Here is a 6,299-nt window from a genome sequence, read left to right as displayed (position 1 = left end):
CAAAGAAGGCATTGAGCACCTCCGCCTTTTCCTCATCTCTTGTAACTGCTAGATTCATTGCTAGATTCTCTGTTTTTCCTTTTTCCCATGTGAAAAAAAAAAAAAAAAAAAAAAAAACACTGGCAGAATATCCTCTTGTCCTCAGTCTATGTTTTCTCCTAGTTAGACTGGGAGATGGTCAGACTTTATTTCGACTTCTCAGCCCTGGAATAATTTACTCTATCTGTCCCGCCTTTCCTGTGAGCAATCTGTAGCAAGTGTACTCTACCCACATTCTCCAAGTTCCCAGCAAATACTTTTTATCTCCCTTAGATCTCTTTATTTGCCTTTGACCATAGCTAAAGGCCATATATGCTTATGTTATATAATATATGCTGTATTTGCATAAAAGCAAATCCAAGAAAGCAATGCAGCCAGCTACAGTATGAGTGTCAGATACAAAGGCAAGTTGTATACTGTTATATCTATGGTTTTTTGTTTTATGTTTTCCATAACATGGACTTTTGTCACAGTTAAAGATTGGTTTGAAATTATTAAATGTCTTCATAGAGGTGATCAGATTGCTCCGATTTCTGCAGTTCTTCACTGATTGTGAGCAAGGTCTCTTGTGTCACAGGAAATAGATCTACATACAAACCTCCTTATTCTGGAGGAATTGCAGCTGTAGACTTGGAGACTTGCAGCTGTAGTAGTGTGGCTACCAAACGTGATATTCTGTAGTATGACACATTTCATAACTTAGAAACCTGGCATTAAGCGCAAGTGTCTTGGTCTTGGTAACATCATCACTACAAGATCTTAGTAAATAAAAGGCAGGCTTATAACACACTGCTTCTTCTTAATATATGCAATTATCTTAAGTCAGAATAAGTACAATAAAATGATTTAAGATGGTATTGTAGACTATTGATTTTAAAAGGTTACATTGCATTAACATGTAATGAAAATATAAAATATTGCATATCAGTATTTTATAGAAGTTTACTGGTATTATTATAGAAGATAAAACTAGGTGAATGTCATTTTATGATAGATTCAAAACTTCTTAAAAGAGCTAACCTTTTTTGTAATTCAAGTTTCTATTCATGCTACCATTTTAAGTCCTGTGATTAGACAGCTGTTCCCAGAAATACCGCTTTTTTAAGGCAGTACTTTTGAGAATGTTTTTACAGAACCTAGCAAATCAGCAGTTTCAACAACAACAACAACAAAAAAACATTTTCAGAGCTACTGTATATTGAAAGTATTACTTAGAGGAATTGTTAAAGAAAGGTACAGCATTTCTCCCTCATGTAGAAAAACTCCCAAGTAATGAAATTACCACTATACCTATGGGTCAATATATGTCTTGATATCCTATGGTTAATTAATGGTATTGGATGAATCAGAATTTAGCATGTAACCTCAGCACCAGATTTCTACTGAAACAAAACAAAACAAGAAGTCTTGGCCTTAAAAGCAATGTACAAGCAATATATCTTGAAATCTGCAGTTGTCAAATTAACTATTCAAATTTCTGTTAGGGGAGAGTTCATAAATATTTTCTAATTAGATATATTCTTGGGTTTTTGTCTTGGGTATATTTGGCTATAGGCTCTTTAAAATTATTTGCATTTTTGTAATGGTAAGTTGACATATTTTCTACATTTTTAAAATACTTGGAATTCATAAATGCATATGTTTATGTGTGTTATTGTATGTATCTGTGTAACTCTCATACAGGGATACCAAACATATAATAACTAAGGGAGCTGTGAAAGAAGCTGTAACTGAATTTGTCTTTCACATTCCCATAGAGTATCTGGAGTACCTGTTGACTACAGATCCTATGAAAACACAGCTCTGCTGTGTACAAAATGGAGGGTAAAGAGAATGGGGAACCGTTTTCTAGGTTTGAAGATCTAAGCTGTATAGGTAATAAAAATATAAGTGGCTAGTAGTCACTGAAGGGAAACTAGCAGGTAATGTGGCAGGAGGCAAGAACTAATGGAAGAGAGACATTAAATATGGACAGAGAAATTCAGGGAACTATATTTCTTTGAAAATATTGGCCAAGAAATATTGCATAATGTGCATAATGTTACCGCTAATTTCAAGTCTTTCCCACAGTTCATATTCAAGAACACTGGAAGACAGAAGAAAAAAATGTGATGGAGACAGACTGGGGAAGCTGAGGGAAAAAGTATTTTAAATTCAACCTATCTTTCAAACACTTATCTTTGAACTGCTCTCTCTGGACCTATACTTCTCATCAAGCAGGATTAAGATGGTTAAGTATCAGCACTCATTAAAGAAGCACCAGATTCCCCAGGGCTATAGAATGAAGCCCAGTGTAATAATAATAATGATAATAATAATAATAATAATAATAATAATAATAACCTTCTTTTAATCCTCTTTTTATCTCTGTTTTCACATCTATGCACATATTAAGTGAAAAGTTTCTACCTTCTGCATTTAAAAATTTAACATATTTTTTAAATAGTGGGGAAAAAATTGCAATCTTTCTGTTAGTTATGGTGGAAGAATGGCAGAAATGCCAACAAGGTATGCATTATCTTTTTAAATGCCAAATCTGTTTCATAGTTGTTGCTTCTGTGCAGCAAGGCAAGGGATGTAACTCCCTATTTGTTAGGTGCTTAGCTAATTCTTGACCTCACACTAGGACAAGATCTGGATTCTTCCATCCATCTGAATAAATAAATAAATAGATAAATAAATAAATAAATAAATACTGGTGCTGGTTAAGGAGAGGTCACAATATCTGCAATAGATGACCTGGTCTGGATGCTTAGAGGGGAACATCAGTGTGGGATTCATGGAATACAACCAACTCACAGTCAGGACATGGCAAAGGTACATGCATTCTTAAAAAGGAACTGAAAGCTATGTGAACACTTGTCTTCTGTCATCCCTGTTTAAGGTGCCTGGTGGATTTAAACATTCCCTCTTCACTGTCTCATAGCTAGGAGATAAAAGTGGTGATAACCTTTAGTTGCTTTATAGATCTCCCCTCTCACTTCTCTCTCTTCTACATATTTGATAAATAAGTTATTACTATTTGTGAATGCTCTCATGTGAAATGTGAAAGCTCTCATGCCTTTACTAGTATAGAGCAAGCACTGAAGTCTTGTGAGATATTGTCACATCTGACATTGGTTACTATTTCCCACGAAAACCTACATATGGGACTGAGTTCCAGTGCAATTCACCCAAATTTATTTACCTACATTTGTGGTGGGTGTCTAAAATTCCACAACTCTGAATAGATTAAACTACCAAAGCTTCGTCCAGTTACCTAAGTGGCAATCATACAAAATATACAAGATCATTTTAAAGGTTGTGGGATATTCTTTATGGCTTCCAGATTCCGGAATGATTCCTGTAAGTTGTATGTCATTTTTACTTATCCTGTACAGATACCTGAGGTAACCTAGGACATCTAAGGATGGTCTGGTTTTCTGGTTTCATGGATGGTCAGCCTTCTTCATGTCCGGGGTAACCAGGTCTCCCACTTCCTTCAGGAGAAAGCCAACATTTTCCCTACTTTTCCTTTAGTCACTGAAGTACCTGTAGAAAAGCCTTTGTAGAAGTTCATTGCAGCCATTTACCTAGAGACAGCATTTTATTATTATTATTATATATTTTTTTTTCCAGTGGAGCGCATCTCTCCTAAAACTTTTAAATGCTCAGAAGAATCTTTCTGAATGTGCTACTTTTTCTTGTTTTAACTGCAGGCTACACCCACTCCAGAAGCAAACCCAGACTCCCCACTTATGCAAACAAGAAGCATTCACCAGCACAGGCACATACTGTGGCTCTCATATAGCCCTTGAAGCAGGGGTTCCCACTGCCAAAATCACCATGTCCCTCCTTTTGAGACCATGTTGAAGTCAGCCAAGAGTAGAAGAAGCAGAAAGCAGAAAAGAGAATCTGATTTTAGCAGTTTTGACATTCATCTGGGAGAAAGTGACGCTGTGATGAGATGTAAGAATCCCATTAATGAAATTAGCTTTGTTTCACTTTATTTTTCACTCAGTGGAGTTGTAACATTACATAGTAAGGGAACTTTGCCTGAGGTCCTTTTCTTCTTGTTTTCAGTGGAAGCTCTTTTTTAAAAAGACATGACTGTTCTCCATTGGGCTATAATCCTGCAACAATTGGTATACATAAACAGAATCTATTTTGCTAGAGATATTTAGGTTTTAATATATAAATTATTACTACATGGTCATTGGAGAGACAGTGCCCAATATGAGTAAGCTTATTTCCATTTGAAGGTGCTTATATCTCTGAATAGATACTGAGCTTGAGTGGCTGCAGCTCTATCATTCTCTACTGAACTTGGATATTTACATATTAATTTGCTTTTGAAGACCTGTAACTCTATTTTTTCCTTGAAGAGATTAAAAAATAAATAAATAGATAAATAATTAAATAAAAGTAAGTATATATGTAAGATCGGGAATAAGTTAGGTGCACGATACCCATTTCTTTCTATTATTGCTATTATTTTTGTTTTTGTTTCATTATATTTATTGAAAAAATAGGAAAAGATTATCTAATTGACATTAAGACATTTTCATTTCAGATACTGATGAACCTTAGCAACTTCCCTCAGCAGTGACATAACCACAGAATCAAAAACTGCTGAGGTTGGAATGAACTTCTGGATGTCAGCTCATCCATCACCCCTCAAGCACAGCCACCTATAAATGCTTACCTATAAAAGTTGTGAATACCCCATCCTTGTCAGTGTCCAAGGCTAGGCTGGCTGGAGCTTTGAACAGCCTGATCTAGTGAAAGATACCCCTACCCATGGCGGGGGGGTGGAATTAGATGATCTTTAAGGCTCTTTCCAACCCAAAACATTCAACGATTGAACGATGACCATGTTCAAATGGCTTCTCAATATTTCCAAGGAGGGAGACACCACAACCTCTCTGGGCAACCTGAGCAGCTCAGTCACCTTCAAAATAAAGTGGTTCCTGCTTTTAAGAGGGAACTTCCTGTTTCAGTTTGTGTCCACTGCTTCTTGTTCTGTTACTGGGCAGCACTGAAAAGAGACTGGCTCTATCCTCTTTACACTTTCCCTTCAGGTGTTTATACACAATGGTAAGATCTTCCCTGAACTTTTTCCAGGTCTCAGATTTCTCAGTTTTTCCTCATAGGAGAGGTGCTTCAACACCTTAATAATCTCTGTGGCTTTATTCTGAACTTCTTCCATTATGTCCATGTCTGCCTCGTATGGAGGAGCCCAGAACTAAACCAAGTAATCCAGCCACAGCCTCACCAGTGCTGAATAGGGGAAGATCATCTCCCTTTACCTGCTTGCAATGCTTTGATTAATGCAGCTCAGGCTATCATTGACTTTCTTTGCCAGCAGGGAATACTGCTGACTCAGATTCAGTTTGATGTCCACCATGGACCCCTAGCTGCATTCCAGACAGTTGTCCCCCAAGTATTTATTGGTGCATGGGGTGAAATATCATCTCCTTTATACAAATTGCATGAAATATGCAACAAAGGCAAAAATAAAACTTAACAATATAAAATGAATATCATGTTAAAAATATATATAGTTGCATATATTTACTAATGATATTTATTATTAGTGAACTTCCAGTTATTTTATCATCTTTAATGCATTTGGATTTTAGGCATGATGGTCTGAAAGTTTAATAAAATGTATAGAATGATGAGTTAACACTATATTCATTGCCTATTCCCAACTGCTCAAGGACAGGGAAATAATTTTCCAGATGTATGACTACTTAACTCGTTTTCTGCCCTCTCTTATATCCTTCCCAAGTGCATTTCCTGACCTTATGTGTGGGCAAACCCTGTTAGCAATGATTTATATTTGAACCACAATTGTTAAATTTAATGTCCAGCTGTACAGTATTGTGATGTTTCTGGTGCATATCTGAAAACAAAAACAAACAAAGCCCCACACGTTGTTCTCTTCAATTTAAAGACAATTAAAGATAATGACTTTCAAGCTTCATTAATATTTAAATGAGGATCTCTTCTTATGCCAGAAGAAACAGTGTGAATAGTTAAGATAAACACACACTATAAAATAAAATAAAATAAAATAAAATAAAATAAAATAAAAACACATGAAAAATAAAATGAAAACAATACTTTTAACAGAAATTTTAAATATGTTATGCCATTGAGTTGCATTTCCTAAAGGAGAAGGATTTTTTGAGGAACAAGGAAAAGTGCCCTGGAAATTCTTTCTTTCCTTTTCTTTCTTTCTTTCTTTCTTTCTTTCTTTCTTTCTTTCTTTCTTT

Source organism: Oxyura jamaicensis, chromosome 1, assembly GCF_011077185.1.
Source record: "Oxyura jamaicensis isolate SHBP4307 breed ruddy duck chromosome 1, BPBGC_Ojam_1.0, whole genome shotgun sequence".
NCBI lineage: Eukaryota > Metazoa > Chordata > Aves > Anseriformes > Anatidae > Oxyura > Oxyura jamaicensis.
The sequence above is the reverse complement of the archived record's forward strand: the minus strand, read 5'-3'. Positions refer to the sequence as shown.